Source organism: Lontra canadensis, unplaced genomic scaffold, assembly GCF_010015895.1.
Source record: "Lontra canadensis isolate GAN:19392208 unplaced genomic scaffold, GSC_riverotter_1.0 scaffold112, whole genome shotgun sequence".
Taxonomy (NCBI): Eukaryota; Metazoa; Chordata; class Mammalia; order Carnivora; family Mustelidae; genus Lontra; species Lontra canadensis.
This window is the reverse complement of record NW_022631106.1, coordinates 128,140-156,089: the sequence shown is the minus strand read 5'-3', so window position 1 is coordinate 156,089 and position 27,950 is coordinate 128,140.

Below are 27,950 nucleotides of genomic sequence, written 5' to 3'. Positions count from 1 at the left end.
TGTGAACAACACTGCCAACCTCCCACCAGGGCCGAGGAAGGGCCAGCAAGCTGATGAGCATTCCCCAGGAGTGCAAAGCTTGGCCCCTGTCAGCCGAGCCAGACACCCAGCCTTCACGCAGGCTGGGAGCTGTGACCTCTGGCTGGCAGTGGCCGTGCACTCCACCAGCAAGGGACAGAACCCGCTGCCCACAGCACAGCCATCTCAGATGTCTCTGTGACTGCCAGAGGCGGGCTGGGCATGCCCCCTGGAGGTGGGACTGCACTCAGGGAACAATGGAGAAGTAAAAGACAGCCAAGGGAACAGGTGTGGACAACCTGAGGCTCTGTCACAGACAGATGGAAGGTGCCTTCCTTGGAAGCTTGCCGGGGGCACTCCAACCAAGCAGGGAGGAGGAAGGCGGTTGCTCCCAGGGCCCACTCCTGGCTTCCTCTCGGCCCCCTGCCCCCACACACTTACAGCTGTGGGTGATTCTCCTAGAGTGTGACATCACCCTGGTACCTCGGTAGGCAAATGTGAGCAAACCCACCATCGCTTCTCCTCACAAGTCAAGTAACTCTGATTCTTTCATCATCAACCTATCAGGGAATAATAGGCTTCCCCATTCAGTGGGATCCAAACCTTGCAATCGTCTGTCTGAGCAAGTGAATTCCTTGGCTCGGCCCCCATGTGAAATCTTTTCCAACAAACTCCAATTTCTCTTTATCCAGAAAGAACAGAGGATCAAAGTTCCTGCTGAAGAACCTGGTGGGCCCCAGTGTGCTATCTGGGGAGGTGGGAAGGCTGTGAGTGTCCAGGCCAACTTCTCAACCTTCAGAATCACAGCCCTGGGAATTCACTCCAGTGCTCAAAGCCCTAGCTGAACCCCCTTCCCTCTTCGCTGAGTCTCCTGGGGCACAGGGCTTGACAACAGAGAGCAAGCTCTGGGCTCTTCCAGAACAGGTTCCCATTCACTTTTGTCTCCCCAGGCCTAGCATGGCACCCTAGCATGGCATGGGCGATTGGGGTGAGTGTCGGGTGACAGGTGTTAGTTACAGGGAAGTGACTATCCCAACCAGAAGACTAATGAGAAACTTCATGTCTCTGGTGGAACATTACATTTCGGCTATTACACATCAATCACAGGACCTCTTATAGGAATAAGGGTAATTATTAATGTGAGCTTATGTTTTGCAGAAGGGAATCACTGCCAAAATAAAAAGCTAAGAAGCAACTCTCCTTACAGAGAGAGAAGGTTAAAAAGCAAACCATCCTAAGAGAGAAAACAGAAGTCAGTCTTAAGAGAGCGTTAACCCCCGATGATGCAGCACATTTGGTCAGTGATGTAGATTCACACCTCATGGTCCACGGCATCCCCAAATGCTCCCATTCCGCCACCTCCACGGCCCAGCCGCCGGAGTGAACCAGGCCCTTTCTACTCCACTGTCCAGAGTCCTTCAGGGGCACGCAAAGCCGGGCAGAAGGAGCAAGCACCTGCAGAATGGGAGATCACAGGTGGGCACCCTTCACTGCACACTCTCCCTGACCCATCTCCTGGGGCAGCAAGTTGGGGCACAATTCTGGCCGCTTTCTAATTTTCCTAAGAGCCATAGTGCCACTCCCCCAGGGGTGGCTCGGGTTTCCTTCTCTGGACAGCAGGGCTCTTAAAATCCCATGGGCCCTCCTCCAAACAACAAAATTACTTTTCTCCCCTCCAGAGATGACGGGAACATAGCTTTCCTGCCTCTGTATGCAGCTCGTACACACCGCAGCTGCTGTACACGATGACCAACACACACTGACCTTATACAAGACCTTCTGAAGACACAGATATGAAGAATTCAGAAAGACGGCACAACACAAAGGTCAGCTCCAGGTCCTCCCACATGTGGCCCCTCACGTCCGGTTGGCCACTCAGCCCCTCTGGTCCTTCTTCATAAGCTGCTAGGCCCACTCTTTACATCCACACCCCCAGCACCAGCCCTCACAGAAGGGGGCCTGAGAGCCCGAGAGCTCCCCTTCTTCTCCCCAGCATTTGTCCACACTCTAGGTGCAAACCCAGCCAGCTGATGTCCAACACGGTCATCACGATGCCTCTTTCCCCAACCCTCTCTCTGTCCACGGGGTGACATTTGGTTCCCTGTGTTCCTCTCCCCTGCAAGCGCCCAGTGCTCCAAGCAGGCTCACCGAGCCCCCATGCTGCCCGAGCTCTCCCACACGTGCGGGCGTCCACTGCACTGGGGACCCAGCCTGACCCCTCCTGCCCCCTCCAGGATTCTCCATGGAGCCACTCCTCTGGTACAGAGCATCGTTTAGGTTGTCAGGAATTCTCCTCTCTCCTATATTGCTGGTGCTCAGGTAGGCTCCACAGGAAGTGGGCATGACCCACTCTATATTCCCTTTTCCTCTGTCCTTCAGACCCTAGGCCCTAGGAAAGGGCCCCATGCATAGGAGCTGTCGAAAAAACATTTGTTATGGGACACCTGGCTGGCTTCATTGGTGTAGCATGTAATGCTTGAGCTCAGGGTTGTGAATTCGAACTCCAAATTGGGCATGGAGCCTACTTACAACAATAAAAAATACATTTGTTATCATTTCCATTGCAGACTATGAAGTTCCATCTCTTCCTTCAGCACCTGTGACTTAGAGGATATAACTACTTCAACTCCCAGTGTTCAATGTTGAGCAAAGTGGCTCTGGACATAAACAATATTTTTGAGTTGCTATACCTCCTTTCCATCAATCAACTTGTTTCTAAAACTACAAAAGGGTAGTGTGCCTACAGTAGATGAGATCACCAGAAGGCATGGGGGGATTGGAAGAGTGAATGATCCCAGAATGGGCTTGGAAGCCCTGAACACAGAGCCCCTCTCCACCCCTCCAAACCCCCACTGACCCACTACCATCCCAAGCTTGGCTCCCTCAACCCTGGAGGCCCAGACATCTTGGCTCTGTGCAGCCTTGTGTTAAGATATCTGTCACCAAACTTAAACAAGCTCCCTGGAAGTGAGGGAGCCAGAGCTAGGTCTCATGGGATTTCAGCTTGTTGTCCTATAGAAGAGCTAGAAGGCCAGATCTGTCACCCCACCTCTGTCACTGGGTGCACATGACCCAGGGCAACCACTCAGAGCCTCAGCCACCCCCACTGTAAATCCCTGCAGGGACAGGGTGGAGATCCACAACAGCCATGCATAAAGCAAAGTGTCTAGAATAGTCAAGAACTCAACAAATGAAAAGAAGGAAGCTTTCACCTTGAGAACGTCAATGGCATTTGGGTCCTGAAGCAAGACTCAAAGAGGAAAGGTCCCCTAGGCACCTCGTTTTCTAAAGAACAAAGTTAGAATCTTCAGTTTGGTCACTGCTGTTGCCACAAGTCAAAGCTTCTCCTGCCGGCATTTAACATTCTTTAAAACTCAGCCCCAGCTGGAATCTCCGGCTCTTTTTCCCACCCCTTCTGCTTCAGCCATACTCCCCTCTCCCTGCATTCCCACTGCCTCCCTCCTGGCCCCATCACAGGCCTTTCTCTCTCCACCCTCCCTTCCTCAGCACAGACAGACTGTTCCTTCCAACCCCATGCCCCGAAACTCCAGATAAAATCTAAGTCAACTTTCAGATCTATCTCCACCTGGAACCTGCCCTTCTCTCAATCTTGGGACCCCACAAAGGCAGGTGCGCACCTACATCCTTGCATGGTCCCCGGAGATGTCCCTTTCCCCACCAGGAGCACGTGGAGCACTGCTGGGCACTGGGAGTGTTCGATGACTCCTGTTTGTTAAATGATGTAATACCAAGAAAAACTAGAGCTCCATGATGTTTCCATTACAGGCAGCTGGAAAATCCCATTGAAGATTCACTACTTCGGTCCAACCCCCTTAAAACAGTCTCCTTCATTCTGCTGGCTGAGCTCATGCAGTCCCTGTGAAAGTGCAGCATCCAAGTTCCATGGGCTTTCTTCAGACCAGTGATCACTTCCAATCCCTGCTAAACTCACTATTACTTTGCAAAGAAACAGCCAGTCCTGATCCATACATTAGGAAGGCACTGGGCTGTGCAGGGGCATGGCTCTGGCCCATCTTGGCGCAATTACTTCCTTGTGTCTCTGCTTCCCGGCAGTCTCACCATTGTTCTTCATTTACCCAGAGAGCAATGTCTGAAGCTTTATTGGAAAAATGAATTATGACTTGCATTACATTCCACACTTCCCAGCGCACCACCAAGGATTTCAAAGCATTAAGTTGGTGGCTCTCGTGGCTCCGAGGTGAACAATTTCATGGACGAGCTTGCCATATGGTGTCATCCAGATCTGGCCCCCACCTTCCAACCTCCCACGTCCCACGCCCCATCTGGACAACGCGTGTGCTGCCTTTCCATCACCTGGACTCTTGCCCCCCCAGCCCGGGAACATGAAAAACCACATGCTAACAAACCAGCCAGCCTGGCAGAGAGCAAGCTGGAAGAAAAGAATCGTCCCTGAAACCACAGACTTGGAAGCAGAGAACAGCCACTCAGTTCCACGGCTCTTAACAAGCGGGGACAACGTGTCCTCTTGGATCCACTACAGACCTTGATTCATAAGAGCGGTGTTCTCCCTGACTGCCCCTGAGGAGAGGCAGCATTCCGGGCCAGGTGAGTACTTCGATCAAGAGGAAAAGCCTACCACATGTGCACAAGGTGGCCTTAGGACCCAGGCTTCCCGGGCTCCGGCTCTACTGCATAGCCATGTGATCCTGGGCATGTAATGCTTGAGCTTTCATGCCTTTCACTGAGCCTTCATGCCTCAGTCTCAATCTGCAAATTGCGAATACAACACCTCCTTCCTTGGGTCATTGTTCATGTATATAAAATGCATAGAAATCATGCCCAAAGAAGTAAATATGTATTATAACCATCATCATCATTATGGTTATTATTACCTCCTGTTCTTTGCTTTACTTAGGCAGGAAAGCAAATGACTCACCCCTCACACAGGTCCTCCTATCACAGAAGACTATACTCTTTGCCCCAACATTTCAAACATTAAATATCCATCCAAGTGTTTGGGGTATCACGGTGAATGGTTCTCACTTACTTTCTCTCCTCTCAGCCAATACCCCAGATTCTGGCCAACTGCTGTATCCGCTTGGTGGCAAATTCAGGAATGTTTATGTAGGTTTTCATCCCTGCACATGTTTTGGAAACAAGCACGGGGAGTGCTGAAGCAGAGCAAAAGAGAAAGCAAGACAGTGGAAAGATCAAAAACAGGTCTCCCCCTCCTCACAGGAAAACCGAAGCGGTCATTCTCCACCAAAGCCAGAGGCTCCTTGCGTCTTTTCTTCTTCTGAATTCAAACTGTCAGCTCAAAGAGCCTGGCCTGGAAAGGAGATAAGGCAGATGGGAAAAACTGAGGATGAAAGCAGCGTAGAGGGCAGAATCCCAGCATATAAGAGGAACCCTTTAGATGTTCTCATTTAATAACATAGTTTCTGAGACTTGCCCACCAGGGTCTTCTCTTTCCTAAGCAAATATCTGTTACGATGACTGAGACCCGGGGTAGTTTATTCTTTCTTTGCTAAAACTTCCAGTGAGGTATTGATCTCATAAATGTTATCCTTAGGGCTCAGATGAAAGTCAGCTTTCAAATCCAGAAGGGGGGTGTGGGGCAGCCGGTCTCTCCCATCTTCTGAAGCCAAAGAGATAGAAATCTACAAGTCGCGGGACTGATTTTTGTTTACACCTCGAATCCCAAATATTTGGAACGAACACTTTGATGTAACAAAAACATGTCCCATGAATGCCAAAAAAGAAAAGCAGAACTTAAATTTCTATGTGACAGATACTAAATTGTACCTTCTGGACTGATTGATTACGCAAAATGATTGTGAAATTCCTCCTGCCCCAAAAGGGAGTGGGTCACCGAATCATAAATGTGTCACCTTCTTTTCTCCTGTTGTACTCCCCAGACCAAACTGATTTAAACTCTGCGCAACTCCAGGCTTAAAAAGGAGAAATTCCAGGGAGGCTGTGCACCGTCTGGTTCCTAGCACAGCTGGATAAAAACCTGCCTCTTGCTTGCCCAGAACCCCGAGAGCAGGCGGTGAGATGGCAGCCCCTTCCTCCTCCTGGCTCTCTGTAGACAGGAGGAGAGAACACTATGCTCGCCTTAGCACACAAGACTCCGGGGTGCTGGCAGGCCACTAAACGTACTTGGGCCTCATTGCTGGCAGAATCTGAGGGTTATCTGAGGATCTTACAAGAGAAGATATTTGAAAGATGGTACCTGGAAGACTGCAAAGTCCTACCGCATGTAAACTGCAATGCCCATAAGAAATTAGCCACTGCCACATTGAAAAGGATGGGGTTACAGCTGGTGGTGTAGAAGGGTCCAAGACAGAGGTACAGGCCTTCCCATGGGGCAGGTTCCTACCCAATCCCCCCTCCACACACACACACATACACTCTGCAGACAGTCTGTCATTTCAGTAATTTCCTCCTAAAGTAATCTCCCCCCAATCACCACCACTTTCTGTACCCCCATGGATTTTTAGTAATACTATTATTTCAAAGTTCATAGGAGTAATTGCAGAAGAGAAACAAAATTGCAAAAAAACACCATAATCCCACCATCCAAACATAGTTGCAATATATTCCTTCCAATTTTTCATATCTGTTTGTGTGTGTATACATGTGTGAGTGTGTTTGTGTGTGTGTGTGTGTGTGTGTGTGTGTGTCTGTGTGTGTGTGTGTATACAACTTTTAACAACACCAGTAGCTAACTGTAGGGGCTCTGCGGTGGCTCAGTCAGTTGAGTTCTGACTCTCGGTTTTGGCTCAGGTCATGAGTTTGGGGTTGTGAGATCAAACCCTGCGTAGGACTCCCCTCTCCCTCTGTTCCTCCCCTTCCCCTGCTCTCTCTCTAATAAATAAACAAATAAAATCTTAAAAAAATAGGAGCTAACTATATTAAATACTTTTTATGTGCCAAGTACAGTATGTTGTTAATCATTTAATAATATCAATAACCCATGAGTAGGTACTGTTCATGCTTCATTTTACAGGTAAGGAAACTAAAACACAGAGAAGAAACGTGTCTGAGGTCACACAGCTTGTAAATGGCAATGCCTGGGTTCAAACCCCAATAGAGTCCATGAGACCATTACAACATGAAAGCAAACATAATGATACGACCCGCGAATTTTGTTAACATATTTTGAAAATCTTTGCATTGTATTCACTTTGTTTTTCTATTATCATAACTGCATAGTCTTTCATTGTATCGATGAGCTAAGGGGTTTTTTTAGCATTTTATTTTATTCTTTATTTTTATTATTGTCTTTTGGTGGGGAGAGGCAGAAGGAGGGAAGGGGGAGAGTGAGAAAGAGAGAGAGAGAGGGAGAGGGAGAGAATCTTAAGCAGGCTCCATGCCCAGCTTTGAGCCGAATACAGGGCCCCACCTCATGACCCTCAGATCATGACCTGAGCTGAAATTAAGAGTTGGGGCACTTGGGTGTCTCAGTAGGTTAAGTGTCTGCCTTTAGCTCAGGTCATGATCCCAGGGTCCTGGGATTGAGTCCCTGCTCAGTGAAGAATGCTTCTCCCTCTCTCTCTGCTGCTCCCTGTGCTTGTGCTTGCTTTTTCTCTCTCTCTCTGTCAAATAAATAAATAAAATACTTTAAAAAATAAAAATAAAAAATAAAATCAAGAGTTGGATGCTTAACCTACTGAGCCATCCAGGAGCCCCTTGATGAGTTAAGTTTTAATCAATTGTCTAATATGACTATTTTTAGATAGCTACAACAAACCCTCATTTGCGATATTTTGCAGTTTTTCAATATTTTTTTAAAGAATTTATTTGTGTTCTTTTTTTTTTAAGATTTTATTTATTTATTTGACACACAGAGAGAGAGAGAGAGAGAGATCACAAGTAGGCAGAGAGGCAGGCTGAGAGACAGGAGGAAGCAGGCTCCCCGCTGAGCAGGGAGCCCGATGTGGGACTCGATCCCAGGACCCGGAGATCATAACCTCAGCTGAAGGCAGAGGCTTAACTCACTGAGCCACCCAGGTACCCCTGCAGTTTTTCAACATTTTAAACAGCACTAAAAAGAACATCCTTTATACACATCTATGATCATTCTCACCTAGAAATGGAAGTGCTGAGTCAAGACATATACACTGAAAGAGGCATAAATTTCTTGATATTTTTTGCCTTACTGGCCTCCAGAAAGATATCATCAAGTACACCTCACTGGCACCCTTTGAATAAATTCTTACTTCTTCATCAACACTAGGTAGTATGGTTGCCTTAGTTCTTAAAAACATTCCATTTAAAAGTGTAACACGTCTAAAGGAAGTGAACCTACCCCCTCCTTCACCTTGGGCCAGTTCACCCTCTAAGAATTGGGGAAAAGGAAATGGAGGGTTAAGAGGAAGACCAGGGAGGGGTAATCTGATGGATGGGAGTACAGGGCACGATGTGGCATGGCAAGGGACCAGGGCACAGGAGCAGGATTATGGAAGACAGGATAGAAAGAAAAATAAGAGAGTTCCAAAACCAAAGTCCTGGCACTTGAAAAATAATTATAATAATAAAATGGCAGGAATTTAAAGCTAAGGAAAGAAAGACTCATTGAAAACAAAACAAAACAAAACAAACAAAAGCCAGGAGTTTCGCAAGAAGTTTGGAGTCTGGCCAACCCTGGATTGCTTCTGTCTCGCTGACACAGAAGCGGAAGCACATCTCTCCGTGTTAAGGGTGATGAGGTGTCGAGTTCTCCACCTGTGTTCTCCAGCCTGAAGAAAGGGCACCTGGGTCTCAACCCCAAGGAAAATAACTAATCGATTTTTTAGTCCCAGAAGGCCAGGAGACCCCCCAAAAGTGTAAACGTCAGTGCAGTCCAGGGGATAAGAAACACATACCACTCAACCTAGTTATATTAGGACAAACTGTCCTTGCATTTGTTTTTTTAAGTCAGTCCGAGACTCAAGGAAGAGCTAAATGGGGCTTTTAAAGCAGAATCCCGAGATTGTGCACTCACTAGGAAAGGCCACACACCAAACCTCCGTCTATGCAATGCCAGGCAACCACAGCAGCAGGGATTTTTAGGAGCTGGGCGAGTAAGTGGACAGATGAATAAACACAAATATAAAGCAAGAAGCGTCCTTCCCGTCCGCCTCACACACCAGAGGAAGTGGTTCGATGAAAGCCCCATCTACACCTGGGATGTACCTTGGCTTCAAGGCCAGATTCGTTCAGTGCTCCGCTGGCATGCTCGGTCCACTTCCCGGCACTCACACCCATCATCCCAGCGCCGGCTCTGGACGGCTGGGATGGATCCTATTGCTCCCATTTTTCAGATGAGAAATTGAGACTTTGGAGTCACTAACCATGGGTAGGGCCCTACAAATGGAGGGAACCCAGGAAGAAAAAGACACGGTATCCAGGGTTGGAAAGCTGGAGGGAGAGGATGAAATGCCCCATTAGAACAGGAGTCTAGGGGCGCCTGGGTGGCTCAGTGGGTTAAGCCGCTGCCTTCAGCTCAGGTCACGATCTCAGGGTCCTGGGATCGAGCCCCGCATCGGGCTCTCTGCTCAGCAGGGAGCCTGCTTCCTCTCTCTCTCTCTCTCTCTCTCTCTCTCTGCCTGCCTCTCTGTCTACTTGTGATCTCTCTCTGTCAAATCAATAAATAAAATCTTAAAAAAAAAAAAAAAAAAGAACAGGAGTCTATCGGACAAGGTCAAGAGAGAAGCAGGACCGGCCAGAGAAGTCGAGGAAGGCACTACCTGAGCTGCGGAGCAGGGCGGATTCCTAACACTCTGAAGCCCTCCCTGCCCGCTATGTTCACGGCTCAAAGAACACCCAGGTTTCTTTTGGCTCTAGAACCAGCATTTTACCAAAGGCACTTCTTGCTTCAGATTGTAAAATGAATGAATGAACGAATGAATGAGATTCTTGACCCTGAACCATCAAAGAGAGTGAAGAAAGAAGGGGGAAATGGCTGTATCAAATTTTCTGCATAATCCTCTTAGGAGATTAGTGCCTTCTTAATGGTAATGAGGTTCTGGCTTGGGAACTAAATTATACCACCAGGGAATGCTCCCGTGGGGCTGGGGGATGCTCGATTAAATTATGTGAACCAGGGGTAGGAGCCAGGGCCTCTAATCCCTTGTTCTAAACAAGCACAGCTGGAGCCATTTCAAACCAGGAGCTGTAGAGCTGAAAGGAACTGAGCACCCAACCCAGCGCCACGTTGGTCCGTTTTTGGAGAATTCGCACCACCACAGCCTCCGAGCCTGGGACATGGGATGGTGTCCCCGAAACCCCTTTGCGGATCTCTTCTCTTCCTAAGGGCCCATCCCAACAAGCGCTACCTGTGGCTGAGGTGCTACCGACACCCGGCACCCTGCGCCCTCCAGAGAATCTAACGTGCCCCTAGAAGACATTACCTGGGGCTAGGACATGTCGGCGACTCTGTGGCACTAAATATTCTTGGCGCCTAAGCCACCTCCCGAATGTGCCCAAAATCTGAAAGAATAAAAATCCTGGCTCATACCCTAGAGTAGCTCGGACCCCAGGAGAACTGGGGCCGCCCGTTTCCTTTCAAACTGGTGGTGACTCGGGATTCTCCATCCCTCCTTTCCACATGCAACTCCACGTTTTGTCCATGGGTTTTATTTGCCTTCTGGGTCTTTGACATGAAAGATTCCTAAAATCCCACTGGAGGAGGAATGAGCTTGGCCTCCAGCCACGGTGCATGGAAGGAAAGCAGAGATCTGCACAGAGGCAGGGCTCAGAGCTCCAGCTGCAGCCTGGAAATCTCCACCTTGCACTCAGGGGCGCTTCTGTGGAGTCATCGGACAGCCCTCGGCTCCAGGGCCAGGGGACAGTTCCTCAGGTCTGTGGTCCCTGTGGGAAAATGGCTCCACATCATTTCTGGTGGACGGAATTTGAGCAAAGCCATCAAGTTTTCCACTTTCAGTCTCTGGCTCTAGCTTCTAGATTCTTCTCAACCTGGCCCCGGAGTCATGCTCAGGCCCCCAGCCACCACAAGCCTCATCATCATGGCTGGGGAGCAGTTACTCTCTGCACCACTCCAACCTCCCAGGTCTCAATTTTTTCTCCGAATCAATCTCCTGGGCAAAGGAGTGCAAAGGAGACTTTTCTGATTATCCTATCCACCCACGGGGCTCAGTTCCCTGAGAAGGGTCAGTTTATATGATTCATGTTAGACTCACATAGATGATTCTCATTTTTGAGTTTACTGTACGGGCTCTTGATGGTTTAGATTCCACAAACATACAGATAAGCTCAGCTGTACTTATGACCTAACAGCGGAGAACCAAAGTAGACATTCTGGAACACGTGATCTATGGGCCACATTACGCACTTCACGTCATCTCAATAATTCCTGACGTACACCCTCCAGGGTTATTCCCATTTTACAGAGTAAAACTCATGATGGGCACAATTTGGATCCCGCTCTACCTGCTTTTCCCTGGTAATGTACTGCGTGGCCACGGGACCGGGACTCTGAAGGCCCGAGCGCTGGGTCTGGCTGGGCCCATGTCTCCAGGTGACCTCCTGGCACCCCTCTGAGCCCCAATTTTCTCACTTGTGAAAATGTAGAGATGGTCACTGAGGTCCCTTCTTGTCCTCGCATGCATTCAGCAGGGGGCTGGCCACACAGCTGGGAGGCAAGGGGTGGACAAGGCTGTCCCTCCCCCTCCTCTCTACTTAGGAATAAGACTTGTCATGAGCACCTGAGTCTGCTTCACGCCATCTGCTCCCAGCCATTAACCCCAGCAGCCCCTTCCTGCTAATGCAGCCAAAAGGTCACTTTAAGGACCTTTTTCAAAAATGACCCAGGACTGGCCAGCAAGGGGCAGGCGGGGAGGAGCCTGCGAGCCTGCCCCAGGACCTCCGAGACAGCTGGGCTCCCAAATGGCCTTAGATAAGTGCCTCAGGAAGGCGCAATGGCTTCCCAGCTGGTGATTAGCACACTGGATGAGATAATGCCAAATTCCCCAAAGTTTTGCAGCCTAGGACTGGATGCCAAAATCTTATTAACTCCACCCCAAACAAGCCTCATTCCAGGCTGCTCACGGGGTCAGGAAACCCCAGAAATGGAATCTCCAATATAGCTGTGTTCTTCTAATGGCCTTCCGTGGGTTTTTTGCAACCAAGCTAAAGACTCTCCTTAAGGTACTTGTTAACCTGCCGAGGCATCAGAACTGCGAACAGCTCACTTGATACTGAAATATTCACTGGGTGTAACCACTATGGTGCTGGTGTGCGCGGATTCACGGGCGCCCCTCCACCACGAGACAGCATAAGGACACAAAAAGCAGCCAGCAGCACGATCGGCACCTCGGCTTCTCTTCTGCCCCGGTCCTCCACCCCCCCTCCCCGCCACTGCCACTCCCACCATGAGGCCACCTCCCTGGGCCACCGCCCTGGGCCACCGCCCTGGGCCTCCAGCCCTGCGCCCCGCATGCCTCTCAAATCAACCTGCTTTTTTCATTATCACCACCTCCCGAGGTATCGTGTCACCACACATAATACACGCCAGGCGCTGTCATTAGAACTCTTCTATACCTATGAACTCGTTTAATCATCAAAACAAGCCTATAAGGCAGCTACTAATATTACCCGCCTGGGACAGAAGATGTCACAGAGGCACAGAGAGGCTAGGGGAGCAGCCTGAGGTCACCCAGCAGTCAGGGAGTCCATGTTCTTCACCATCACAGTCCGCCTCACAATTCACCATCACACACCTCCCCCTGCCAACACCGGCATGCCGTGAACACTGGTTTTCCTGGCAGCCAGCACCACAGTTCAGCCTTCAGCTTTCAGGTTTCAAACAGCCCGTCTGCTGCCCAGGATAGAATTTCCTGTAGGAGAGATCTGAGATCTGTACTTTCTCTCTCAGTGGGTAATCCCAATCCTTTGCATTTGAATAATGCCTTATAGTTTCACAGGCGCTGACAGATCACCTCCCCACCCATCACGAATCCTGACAATGTTCCTGTAAGGTAAGTAGAGCAGCGCACGTAAGCCTCTTTTAGGGAGACGGAGTGACACTCAAATTCACGTGGCTTATCAGGGCTGAGGTGAAAACCCAGGCTTCTTAACTCTTGGTTCACTTTCCCTCCCAACTTGAGATGACTATAAATAGTACCAGAAGATTTGCTCTGTAGTGGAATCCTATAGACAGGAACATAGGGATATGGACACAGACACGGATATGGAGGGAGAGAGGGAGATACTTATATGTAGGAGAGAATATACAGTTGTGTGAATCATCACAGCTATCATAATTTTAATATGCTTTTAATATTTTGATTATAATAAGCACTGATGGGGATCAAAAGGTAAAAAAATTAATATTCTTAAATAGTACTAAGGCTTTAAATAATATTAAATCCAAGCAGTTCAAAATTTAAGATTCATAAAAGGACATGCAGTAAATAGCCTGTGTTTTTATTCCAGGGGTCTATCATTTTCTTCTTGAAGCCTTCCACTTCTTCTGATACTTGGGAAAACTGTAGTGACCGTTTAGAGACCTTGCCCCCTCCCCAGCCTCAGACCTACTCCAGTATTCCTTTGAGCCATACATGATGGTGACTTTTCCTTTATTTTATTGACAAAAGGTCATACATGAATATAGCACAGATTCACAAAGTACCAAAAAACAATCCTCATAATGAAAACTCAGCATCCTCTTCTGCCCCGTCACACAGAAACGTCTACTCCTTTCTCTTGTTTCTTTCCATGAGAAACTATACATTTATGGGCTTCTTCACGTTTTTCCCAACTCAGATGATGGTCTGTTATACACCCTCCTTTGCCTGTGTTTTCTCACCGAATGAACTGTCTTGGAGATATCTGCATCAGTGCTCCTATATCTGCCTCCTTTTAACGGATGCATAATATTCCATTGTATGGATGTAGCCTAGATTATCAGATGGACTTTTACTTGCCTCTGTTTGCTGCCAAGAACAATGCCGCAAATCTACAGATAAGAGCTGAGGCAGATGCTGCTGGGTTTCCTCAGTGTCCAGTGTTCCCCTTCACCCACACAAGAGAAGTTTATGAAGGTTGCACTTCCCAACCTCCCTTACAAATAGGTGGGGCCATGTGACCAAATTCTGGTCAAAGGATGTAAGCAAATGCATATGTGGCAATTTCTAGGAACTTTCCTTAAGAGAAAGCAGATGTACTCCCTTTACTTGCTTCATCTTTAACTTGTTAGGCAAAATTGTGAAATGGACCAAAATAATTACTGGTGTCCTGTCTAGAGCATACTTCTGTGTTCTATCAGACTTTGGTTGTCTTTGAGTTATCTTCCAGCCCTGGGAGTGGCAGAATAGCATTCATAATGCAAATGAGCCCTGTGCATAAAAATGCAGACTTGGGGGTGCCTGGCCAGCCCAGTTGGTTAAGCATCCGACTCTTGGTTGCAGCCCAGGTCATAAACTCAGGGTCCCGGGATCGAGCCCTGTACTGGGCTGTGTGCTCGGTGTGGACTCTGCTTAAGATTCTCTCTCTCCCTCTCCCTCTGCTTCTCCCCTAATTCACGCTCTCTCTCTCTCTCTCTCTCTCAAATAAATAAAATATTTGGAAAAAAAATGCAAATTTGGCCCAAAGGAGATGAAGTTGAGATTGCAGCAAATACTGATCAATTCTCCATCTAACTGTAGGTTCATTTCAGTATTCTTGGTGGCCTATAATGTGTGGATGTTTAGCTCTCCTTTGAATAAGCCGTAACATCTTACAAGTTCCCTCATTATTTATGAGGTGTCTATTTCACATTTGCGTGACAGGCATGATTTTACCTTTTCAAAAAATTATCCTTTCATAACCCTGCTTTCCATTCTTGCTGCCTGGGACACAGAAGGTGCCACCTTGAACTCTAAGATCAAGACCACCCAAGATAGAAGGAGCCTGGATCCCTGAGACCCTAGGGCACCGCACCTACATGAGACTTCCCCCAGACTTTTATGTGCAAGAAAAAACACATGTCTTTCTTGTGTAAGTCACTGTTATTGAGAGTTTTCTATTAAAGCCAAGCCTAACAGAGCAATAACTTCCAAGAGAAATTTTTACTAATAGAATATGTAGTGTTTTCATCTTTGTGCAGCTGCAGATTCTCCTCCCTTGGCAGACAACATTAATCAGTCACGGTGCTTTGTGCCCCCAGAGCCCTTACTCAAAACGCTTCTCAAGGTCACATTCTAAGTAGTCATTAGGACCAAAAAGAGTTATGGATGACACTTAACTGCCCTCCTGCTTTAAGATCACAAATCAGCACAAGTTTCTGCCTCACCCAGGTTCTAACCCAAAAACTTACAGATCTGTATACCCCACCTTATTCCCGAGAAGATTCATCAGCACACTACAGGGACCTATGTCAAGGCCTGTGGAGTTTCAGGAAGAGGCAGAGCGTCAGGATACGCCCATCCCAAGGTCCTTCCCTCCAATGAACTTACCCACAGGTTCACACCCACAGAACTCACAGAGGGGACAAGTCACTTGGATAGATCAGTACCTCTTGCTGCTAGGTTCTGGGGAGTCTCAGTCGGACTACAGCAGTGACATAGAAAGATGGGCCTGAAGAAAGGGCGTCTGGGTCGCTCAGTTGGTTAAGCCACTGCCTTTGGCTCAGGTCATGATCCCAGAGTCCCAGGATCGAGTCCCACATCGGTCTCCCAGCTCTGCAGGGAGTCTACTTCTCCCTCTGACCTTCTCCCCTCTCATGCTCTCTCTCACTCTAATAAATAAATAAAATCTTAAAAACAAAAAGAAAGAAAGAAAGAAAGATGGGCCTGGAAGTGGGTCAACGGGAAGATACAAGAAGAGACCCCAGATTCTGGTTGTACACGTGTCCATCCCACATAAAGCTGAGAGCAGGCACTGGGCTAGAATAAGGGAAGGAATAAGGGAAGCCTCTGTTCCAGCTCAGCTCCTAATGACCTGTGTGACTGAGTGAGGTGCTCTCCTTCCTTGGGTCTCAGATACTCCACCTAATAGGACTAGACTAGATGGTTCCCAAGCCCAAAATTATTTACTTCATTTTACCTAGAACAAAACACAGCCTAGGCAGCCTTGACAGTTGCTTCAGCTCAGCTGGCCCAGGGGGAGGGGCGATTTTCCCACCCACCCTGACTCCCTGGCTATGGGGGCTCCAGTCCGGCAGCTCCCCGCCAGCTAGCTCCGAGGCAGAGGAAGGGCGGGCAGGATTGGTGAATTAGGCATTCTCCAGACTGTACACAAACAGGAAGCCAGAGAGGGGTGATAATTGTTTAATCAGCTCTCCAGCAACACCTGTTGCGTTTCCTCTAATGATGTGAAAAGCCGGGCGTACAGGGAATAACACTTTCTTGTGGTGGTTGGTGTTGATTGTGACCATCAAAGATGACAGGAACAGTATTCCCCAGACAATTTTCTATAGTTCTTTGTCTCAGATAGCTATATTTTGAGGGTCTACCATTGGTGTTTATGACAGTAAAACACACACTGAATGCTAAATGGGAAAAGAAAGAACTGGAAGGCTCATTCCTTGCCAGCCAGGCATCTGCAGCTCTAGCCTGGGGGACAAGACCAATCTCCAGAGAAGCTAACTGATAAGCAAAGCAGCAGGGAGTGGGTTGGATCCTAAGGATGACGGATGGTTAGAGAGGAAGCACCTACTACAGGCAGGCAAGACCAGGATGGTCTGAAGAAGCTGAGTTCCAAGGGCAGCCTTGGAGGATGGAGAAGATCCCAATTAGATAAGGGAAAGAAGTTTAGGAGAGTGAGGGTAGAAAAGCCCCTTGCCTCTTCCAGAGGGGGACCGGTCTGGCTGGAGCAGAGTTTGTATGAAACAGTGGAGGTGGGGAGCAGGGTAGAGAAAGCAGAAATGGTGGTGGGGGCTGGAGCAGTGGTTCCCAAACCTGAGTGTGTACCAGGTGGCTTGTCAAAGGCCAGGTGCCAGAGCCCGCCCCCAGAGTCTCTGGTTCAGGAGGTCTGGGCTGGGGCCTCAGAATCTGCATTTCTAACATGTCCCCAGGTCCTGCTGTTGCGGGTTCAGGGGCCACACTTTAGCAATGGCTGGGCTGGACTGCAGAGGGGCATGAGCCCAGGGCAGTTGGGAGCTTTCCCCAAAGTGTCCCCAAGGGATTTCAGTCATTTGATTTGGTGGCAGTCATACACAGACCCTAGAGCAGTCTGATAGAGACACGAAGTAGGACGGTGGTTGCCAGGGGCCACAGGGAGCGGGGGAATGGACAGTTGTTCTGATGGGCACAGAGTGTCAGTTGGGGAAGACAAAGAAGAGTCTGGAGATGGATGGTAGTGAAGACTGCACAGTGTTGTGAAGACACTTCTGGCCCCTGAACTGCACATTTTACAATGGATACTACGATGAACATGGCAAATCCCACGGGATGTCTATTTTACTAGAAATGAATAAATGAGTGAACCGTGAATCAAGTGAGAGAAGAGACCTGGCTCCCGAGTCCTGTCCCAGCCAGCCCGTGTCCCCTGCACCCACTCACAGAGGTGCAGTGGGAAGTGAGAGTGAACGTGAGCAGAGGGAGGGATGGAAATGGTTGAGCGGGGTATCCAGCGTCTGCTGTTCACATACAAATCATGGAAGACTAATGCTGTCTGTGGCGTCCCTCAGTTCTCAAGGTTTCTCACACACTCACTGGCTCCTTTGGCTGACATACGTGCCAGGATCCCCAGAACAAAACCCTTCTAGAATCTACTTGCCCAATGATGTACATGTTGATTAAGAACTTTCTCCTTGTGGAACACCTGGGTGGCTCAGTTGGTTAAACATCTGACTCTTGATTTCAGCTCAGGTCATGATTTTAGGGTCGTGAGATCGAGCCCCACGTCAGGCTCTGTGCTGTGCGTGGAGCCTGCTTAGAATTCTCTCTCTCCCTCTTCGTCTGCCCTTCCTCATCCCTAAAATAAATAAATAAATAGCTTTCCTTTTGAAGCTTGAGATGAGGGCCCCAGTCTCACCTCCTGCTACTAAAAGCCTGCACTATAACCTCAAGCCCCTGAACTCAACTGAGCAAAAATTTACTGGGCTAAATATGGGAGCTTAAGGGCATAAACAAAGTTGCACTGGACGGCTGTGTGACCTTGGGCAAGTCCCTCGGGCTCTCTAAAGGTTATTCCTTTCTGGATAAAACTGGAGAGCTGTGATACGATACATGAGATAATGCAAGCAAATGCTTAGTGGAAGTTCTCTGAGGATCTTTAATTGCTAGAGCCTGTTCTTATAAGACCCCTTCCTGTCCTCCAGAGGTCGTGGCCCAGGGAGGCAAACAGGGAATGAGCAGGCGCAAGTAAAAAACACTGTGGAATGCTGTGTGAGTGGACATGAGCACAGAGAGAGGATCCCAAACCCAGCCAAGAAGGCAGGATTCATCTCTAATTGTGTAACTATCCCTCACCAGGCTCTGGACCCCTCAAAAGGTCCTATGTGTAGTGGTTAAGGGCATACAAACATGCAGCCAGACCGGGTTGGAATCCCACTGTGTGATTTTGGGTAAGTTACCCTCTCTGTGCCTCAATTTTCTCATTTGTAAACTACGGCTCATAAAAAGTGGCTAACTCATAGGCTTCCAATAAAGACTGGATAAACTGGGGTGCCTGTGTGGCTCAGTCATTAATCGTCTGCCTTCAGCTCAGGTCATGATCCCAAGGTCCTGAGATCGAGCCCCACATCGGGCTTCCTGATCAGTGGGAAGCCTGCTTCTCCCTCTCCCACTCGCCCTGCATGTGTTCCCTCTCTTGCTGTGTCTCTCTCTGTCAAATAAATAAATAAAATCTTTTATATTTTTATATCTTTATAAGATTTTATTTACTTATACATATACATATATATGCGTATATATGTATATACGCATATATACATATATATCCATATAATGTATATACGTGTATATACACACACATATATATGTATATACGCATATATATATGTGTGTATATACACGTATATACATATATGGATATATATGTATATACATGTATATATGCATATATACGCGTATATACATACATATACTCGTGTATATATATACACACACATATATACACCTCTGTCCACATAGTGACGTCTTGTAACACCAATCATAAAATTAGTCCACTGGTCCCACTCTAGTTTGGTTACAGTTCCCATAACACTTGAGCCCTTCCTCGGGAAGCGGTGAAATAACAGAGTCATACACAGATGTTAGCTGGGCTCTTAAGTAATGAAAAAACCTGAGAGAATAGTCAAAATTATCCTAGAGAATCTTCGATCACCCATACCGTAGAGCACATACGTAGCGTGCGTTTATGCTTCTGTGTCCAATGATGTTAATGCCCGCTGAAGTTTGAGACCCACTGAACTGGATCTTGATGGAAAGAAGGAAAGGTTAGCCCCTGCACAGCATTCAAGACCTTTCTGCTTTTAGAGATCTATCAGGTCCGCTGCCAGGAAAGGAGCTGGGTGGGGAGTTCTAAATCCTTGCAGCTTCCCTGCAGGGTTTACTCCATTTGTTTAGAATTGTGCTTTAATACACTTTAATTTGTTTGTTGTCTTGAAGATTAAGCCAGAAGACAGACTCAGCTTCAGTGGGAGGTAGGCTGTCAAAGGACTTACAATAGTCTTCCTCTGTTGAGATTTTCAAAACCTACATTAATTACAGTTCAGCTAATCTAAGATGCCATCACTTTTAAGACAGACCATGATTTGATCTATCACTAAGGGAAAAGAATGCTGCCAATTAAAATATATAACGGGCTAGATCCTAAGAAGGATCTGGAATTCAGAGATGTTAAAAGGCACAAAACTGTGCATCTTGGACTCAGTGACATACCATCTTGCTTTTAAATCTCTGCCTAGATGGGAGGTGTTATCAGCTGTATTTTGCAGAAAAGGAAAGGCACAGAGAAGTCAGATGGGCCCTGCTCACAGGGCTAGTACAAGCTGACTCAGCTCGCTGACCAGTTCAGGTCGCCACCGCCTCCCTCCCTCAGCTGGGGCAACTTGCCTTGGAGACTGCCAGGAGGCATCGGAGAAGGACATCCTCCCTGGGACCTTCACTCTCACTGTGTCCCCACCGGCCTTCCACAGATGCCTCTCCACCAGCTCCCGTACTGCCCCCCCTTCTCCCTCACCCTCAACATTCACCACTAAGTCCCGTGGACTCTGCCTCTGAAATATTTCTCCAGTCCTCCCTCTCCGTTCCAATGAACACAGCCCTGGTCCCTGTTCTGTCCGCCTTCCGCCTCTCGCTGGTTCCCCTCCTGGTCTTCTCCTCTCCAAATATATCCCTGGAAATTTCATTTTAAAACCCAGGCTCTAACGAGACATCAAAATGGGCCCTGGTCAGCTTTCAATCCTCCCATCATGGCCTAGGTGACCAAAGGGGGAGGCCTGAGCCCAGCCAACAGGCCCCCAGGTGTGGCTGACCCTCCTCATACCCTCCCCCATCACACCTCCTAATCTCTTCTGCCAAGGGATCCCCACAACCCTCCTGTGCCACCCCTCACCTCCCTGCTTTTGCTCACACTGTTCCCCTGGCCTGGGACACCCTTGACCAGCTCATTTCCACCCATCTTCTGAGACTGGCCAAGGATTCTTCCCTGATATAGGTCTTCTCTATGGCTGCACTGGTCTCAGGGTATTGTGACGATCTTTGCTCTGTCCACCCCGTATGATAGATTTTCTTCACCTGGTGGGGAGGAGCTGAGACCCCAGCTCCTTCATACTCATGTGTGAATGGCCCCTGCACAGTGCATGGGGCATAGGAGATACTCCATGACAATCTGCAGAAGGAAGGGGGGCAAACCAGCTTTACTAGCTCTGCTCCAACTTCCTTCCCCACGTCTAACAATGGGAGTTATATTTTGTTTTTCTGCCTCCAACTCCATAGTTTGAAACTCCCCCTGAGGCTTAAGGCATGGACTTGGTCCCTTGCCCAGCAGCCTCATTCTGCCAAGATTGTGGCTCTCTCTTGTCCTTCTCTCCAGTCCTTAGGCCTTCTGGTGAATGGAGGCTATCCTTGAACCTGAGACCAAGACAGGGTTCTCACTGTGTGCTGCCAGAGTTCTCACTAGCCAACCGCCTCTTCCAACCTCCCTTGGCACCTGCCATGGGCTGCAGGTTTGCTGGAACTCTGGCCACTCCAGGCCTGGCCCGGGACCACAGCTGATGACACAAATGACCTGTCTGCTCTTGGAGTAGGTGATGTAATGAGGGGCTTCAGGGAAGCTCTCCTCCCTGGGAAGTGTGATTCAGGCCAGGGCCTCCCCTGTTCTCAGACTACTCACTTTTGTCTGTTCTGTCCCTTCCTGTCTCTTGAAAACACCTAACCCCCACCTCACCTAGTCACCTGGGGCCGGGTCGTGTGGATTTACATCCCTGCCTCCTGCCCTTACTGTACCACACCATCCAGGCTTGGGCAGCACGCCTCTCCTGCATCACCCTCATCTCTCCCCAGAAGTGTATTTTCATCTACTCAGCCTTATACAACCCAGACAACTGGGATGGGGGATTCCTCTCCACGGGGCCAGCCTAGAGAGAACTACCCACATACCCATCCTCTGCCTCCCCAGGGCACACCTTGGGAACAGTACCCAACTTAGACCCTGCTGGCTTTGTGGATGAGAAGTCCGGCTATCCCAACGCTAAGGACTTGACTCACAAAGCTGCCGCCTGGTGACATGACTCTGACTCCTGATCCTGCCTGCACTGGACAGCCCTGGTCTTGCACTGTGCTCTCGTTCTGATGATGAATCCCTCCACTACCTCAGCAAGAAGGAACTGATTCTGAGGCTTGAGCAGTACCGGTAGAGCTGGGTAGGAGTGGTCCTCCCTTGGGCCCATGCTAAGAGAACCATGCGTATCACAACATACAAAATAGTTCAATTTATTGTAAAAAAAACACATGGTGCTTCTGTTGCTAAGGAGCATTGAGCAGTACAGACCCAGGGCGACCCATTACCCTAAATATCTATTCTCGTGTGGACTTAATTCAGCCCCCAGGGACACATTTCTCCATCTCTCTTATCTTAGGTCCTCAAAACCGAAGAAGACTGCATCCAAATGCCAGGAAGATGGGTGGACTGTGCTGCTTCAGACAGTAGGGACAGACCCTGCTTTGGAGTATGGGGACATCTGAGTGATCTGAATGCTTAAGCAGCGAGGTAAGAGGAGAAGCAAATTAGTTGAATTGAGCAATTCTTTAAAGATCACAGGCATAAAGACAATCGAGTCTTGCATAATCAAGGCCATTTCTTGGCAGTGCCAAGAAACCACTTTCTTTCTTCTCTTTACATTTCAGTTCTTGACTCAGGGATACTCATGAATTCGTGTGGCATTAGCGGATGCACCTGGCAGCTGAACAACATTTTGCAATATCAATTCATATGACCAATTCATATGACCTACGTCATAGACGTAGGTGTAGACATAGCAAGAGAAAGGTGATAGCGATTCTGGATATTGGCAACTAGATGGACTACAGTCGTAAAATTGGGAATCATTTTAGTCTTAAGAAAACATTTAGCATCCATTGACTGACGAATGGCTCAAGAAGGTGTGGTGTATATGTACAATGGAATACTACTCAGCCATCAAAATGAATGAACTCTTGCCATTGGCAATGACACAGATGGAGCTAGAGTGTGTTATGCTAAGTGAAATAAGTCAGTCAGAGAAAGATAAATACCATACAACCTCACCCATATGTGGAATTTACGACAGATGAACATATGGGAAGGGGGAAAAAGAAAGGAGAAAAGGAAATAAGCCATAAGAGACATTTTTTTTTAAAGCCTTAAGAGACTCTTAACAATAAAAAACAAACCAAGGGTTGATGGAGGGAAGTGGTTGGGTGATGGGCAAGATGGGTGATTGGGTGATGGGGATTAAGGAGGGCACTTGGGATGAGCACTGGGTGTTGTACATAAGGGATGAATCACTGAATTCTACTCCAGAAACCAATATTGCATAGTATGTTAATAACTAGAATTTAAATTTTAAAAATTTTTAATAAAAATAAAAATAAAATTATTTTGATGGAAACATGCAGTAAGATTTCATTAATTTTTTCAAAAGTTAAAGTTTGGGCCTTACTTAAAGGATTTTTATTTAAAATTTAATATTCACTAATTATATCAGCACTTTGCCTTTTAACTTCACAAGATAATTTTGAATATTTTTAAAGAAGAATAAATTTTTTGGAGGGGCGCCTGGGTGGCTCAGTCAGTAAAGTGTTTGCCTTTGGCTCAGCTCACGATCCCAGCATCCTGGGATCAAGCCCCGCATCAAGCTCCCTGCTCTTCAGGAAGCCTGCTTCTCCCTCTCCCACTCCCCTTGGTTGTGTTCCCTCTCTCGCTATCTCTCTCTGTCAAATAAGTAAATAAAATCTTTAAAAAAAGAAAAAGAAATTTTTTGGAAAACATCAATTGAGTTTCCTAATTTTCATGATTTATCCCAATTTCCATATGGGTGGCTCCACATGGGTGGCTCAGTGGGTTAAGCCTCTGCCTTCAGCTCAGGTCATGATCTCAGGGTTCTGGGATTGAGCCCCTCATTGGACTCTCTGCTCAGCAGGGAGCCTGCTTCCCCCCCACACCCCGCTGCCTGCCTCTCTGCCTACTTGTGATCTCTCTGTCAAATAAATTTTTAAAAAATTAATAAAAGAAAAAAAGAAAGAAATTTTTTGGAAAACATCAATTGAGTTTCCTAATTTTCATGATTTATCCCAATTTCCATATTTGATAACAATTATTTTCAATTCTTCTATACTTTTTTTTTTAAAGATTTTATTTATTTATTTGATAAACAGAAATCACAAGTAGGCAGAGAGGCAGGCACAGAGAGAGGGGGAGGCAGGCTCCCTGCCTAGCAGAGAGCCCGATGCGGGGCTCGATCCCAGGACCCTGGGATCATGACCTGAGCCGAAGGCAGAGGCTTTAACCCACTGAGCCACCCAGGCGCCCCTCTATACTTCAAATATAATTTCATTTTATTGTGTAATGCTTTAAATTACTAAGAATGGATATAAGTTGAGATCACAACAGAAACAGAAAAGAGGGGCACCTGGGTGGCTTAGTCATTTAAGTGTCTGCCTTTGGGTCAGGTCACGATCTCAGGGTCCTGGGATCAAGCCCCACATCGGGCTCCCTGCTCAGTGGGGAGTCTGCTTGTCCCCCTCCTTCTGCCTCTCCCCACTGTTCATGCTTTCTCATTTTCTCTCTCTCAAATAAAGAAATAAATAAAATATTTTTTTAAAAAAGAAAGAAAGACATAGGAAAGAAAATGGAGTATTAAAAAAAGAAAGAAAGAAAGAAAATCGGGGGCACCTGGGTGGCTCAGTGGGTTAAAGCCTCTGACTTCAGCTCAGGTCATGATCCCGGCATCCTGGGATCGGGTCCCCGCATGGGGCTCTCTGCTCAGCGGGGAGCCTGCTTCCCCCTCTCTCTCTCTGCCTGACTCTCTGCCTAATTGTGATCTATGTCTATCAAATAAATAAATAAAATTTCAAAAAAAAAATCAGTAACAAAGGAAAATGCTTACTTTTTAATTTTTCTTTTTTTTCTTTTTCTTTTTTTTTTTTTTTACTTTTTAAAAAATTAATTAATTTATTTCTAGAGAGAGGGGAGGGGAGGGCTCAATCTCATTGCCTTGAGATCATGACCTGAGCCAAAATCATGACCGGGGCTGAAATAAAGAGTCAGATGCTTAATCAATCTCCTGAGCCACAAGGTGCCCCTGAAAATGCTTACATTTTTTTAAAACTAAAAACAATGAAAGAAAAGAGACTTCTTTGTGTGTGTGGGCTACCTATAGTCTGAAAGACAATGTTATAAATTCTTGATTTAATAAAGATTCAAGACTTGATTACTGATCAAAACAATGAAAATTAGGAAGAAAAATATTTCCATCACATGTGCAACTTGGACTTGATATTTTGCTGACTTTCAATCATCACGAACTGCCTTTACACATGTTTTTCATTTTGTCATCCTGAAGGCCTATTTGTTAAGCTAGGATGCTAGACCATCTTTTATTTAACACTTGGTTGCTTGACTTACAACTTTTTAATATTTAGACACACGGTACGCAGATCTTCATTACCTCCTCCACTCTGTCTAATACATGTTGGGGCAGGCATGTGTATGGGCCCAAACAGACAGCACCGTGTTTCAGCGGGAAGAGCTCACACTTTCAAGTTCAAATCACAGCTTTGCTACTTACTGGCTGGCTGACTTAATTTGGCGGAGCCTCAGTTTCCACATCTATAAAATGGACGGAGTAAAATCTAACCCATATTGTATGCTCCACGAAGGTCTATTCCTCTGTTTTAGTCTATAACTCTTCAGTTTTTAGGTTTCCCATTTGCCTTTTACAATCTCATTTAGCCTAATCCAAGGGAACTGTGGTTTCAGCTGGGGGCTTCATTTGTGAAAATGACTTCGCCACCCTCCTTAAGATCAAGCTGGGAGAAGAAAGTCCACTAAAGAAGGTGGTCATGGGAACCTCATTAAACTTGGCCTTGCCCAGGACACCAAGGAGCCAGCTCCGAGTTTATGACATTATGAATCCCCAAGAATTCTTCAAGGGAATATAAAATGAGGAAATGGGAATAAGCCTACTTTCCTGGTTTTACAAATCCAGGGCTCAGTAAGGCCAGCACCCAGTTTTGCTGTATTGGCAACTTGGATTCTCCCTCCAGCTAAAATCTAGCTAAACACCAGAACCCCATAAGGACGCCTCCACACTCTCAACCTTTACCGGGGCAGAGCCTAGCAGCATTTACACTTAAAGCAAAATACCAAAGGTGACAAGGTGGTCCTAATTCAAAAAGACGGGGTTCAGAACAAAATTAAAGGGCAATGCAGTCCTTCCCAAGTACGTGGAAGCTACAGCCATCCTTTCCCCAAAACACCATGAGATCCTCCGAAGAGACCAGGGCAAGGGCCTGTTTAAAGGCTCCCTGTCTCTCTGAAGGGCTCCGTCTCCTCCCAGAGCCACCCAGGCTCAACAGGTTTGCACAGTCAGTAAATAAATGACCTCAGCCTCTGGCCCAATAGAAGCCTGCTGGAAGGTTACAAAAGAAAGTACCAGGCTTGACCCCCAAGCTCCAGAAAGGATACTCATGAGAGCGAACAGGTGCGGAATGCATCATTTTCCCGGGAGCACAGGTGCAAACCGGGACGGTCCTGGCCAAGACAGGACACTGCCACTTTGGCAACTCTAGCAAGGACTCAGGGTTTCATGGTCTCTCCCCCACCCACCTAGCTGCCTTTGCTAAGGGTTTGGCTCAGAGGAGACCGAGCAATGCTCCAGAAGGAGTAAGGTGACCTGGGTCCTGAACTCGAGTGGCCAGTTGTGTGATGTCGCTAGAATAGGTTTGGGTACATTTTTTGCCTCGTGGACAAGATGGGTAGCAATACCCACTTGACTAGTTACACAGAGCAACAGATGCCCCCTCCTCTCAAGCCTGCATTGTCCAAAGTATCCTGAACTCTCCTGGGCAACGTCCTGCACTTTTATGTCTCAAAGGAATAGCAGATAGAGCTACGTGACCTTGACTGATTTTTTAACTGCTTTGATGTCTTTACCTGCAAAGTTTAAAGTCTCAAGACGTCTGAAGTCCTTTCTAGCTCTCCAGTTCTGGACCTGCACCTTGGGGAAAATGCGCAACACCTAGCAACGATGGCTCTCCCTTGCTGACCATGACATACCAGGCACTGCCCCCGTTTCCTCATTTCGTCTCCCTCAGTGAAGGAGAGGCTATAGTGACCCCATGTAGCACACAGAGAAGCTGAGGCCAGAAAGGTGAAGCTGCCTTGCTAGAATTATACTGTCCAAGCCAGGGTAAGATACTGCCTCCTCTCGAGAAGTTCAAGTTTAGGGATGATTTCCGTTTGGCAAATACCAAACACTACTGGAAGAGATGAACAAGAGCCAACAACTGACCTGAGGCAGACATTGGGTTGGATGCTGGAAAAGATTAAAGAATTAGCTGGAGTTAGGCAAGCAGTAGAGCCTGGAAGGGCATTCTGTCCCGAAGGAACAGCCTAGGCAAAGGCACAGAAGTGTAGAGAATAACTGCCATTCAAAGAAACACAAGTAAGCCTAGAAGGAAGTGAGTGGGTGGAGGATAGTGGGAGAGTTACTTAGAGAAAATGAGCTGTGTTTACTTCTTTATTCTTTTCAACGTTTCTGAATGCTTCAAATTTTCTGTGATAAGAAAAAACGGTAAAGCACTGTTGTACCTCAGTGGAGGTCATGCAAAAACAAACAAACAAACAGAAAAACCCCAGAAATCAGCAGTGGACAAATGCACAGGGTCCTGCAGCATTGCCCAGCTCTGCTCCACTCCTGGCCACCGGTGGGGCTCGCAGATAATGAAGTGACAAGGGCAAGACGCACAGCGGCTGATCCCCAGCAAGCCCTGGTGAGGAAATTAGAGCCGTGCTTCCGAAGTAGTTGAATGCAATCTCTGGGCCAAGCAGGGAAGCCAGTGTGGCCAAGCAGCAGGGAATAGGCTGGGCAAACTGGAAATGTTCGAGTGTTGAAGGTTTGAGGGAGAGCAGAGCATGAACGTTCAGGAGGGGAAGAGGTCAGAGGCAAGCGTTAAGAAGCTTGAGGTCAGAGGGGTATAGGCCAAGGTGTCTGGAGCATAGAAACTCCAGGTACAAGCACACACAGACACAGACACAGACACACATGTGCCAAGGGAGACCAGAAACTGGGAGGCCCGAGGGCCGGGCTGGCTCATTGGCATGGGTGCTACAGTGTCTGGAAACCCCAATGGGATGGAACCTGGAGGAGAGGAAGAGGACGGTGGAAACTGCCCCCCACCCCACCTGGCAGCCGCGATCTCCGAAGGGAAGGGTGGGTGGCATAGAGATTCAAGCGAAGTGTCTGGAAAACAACAATAAACCAACAATAAAAACCAGGTCTGGATCACTTTTGCTCCAGGCGCCCCTAAAATTTC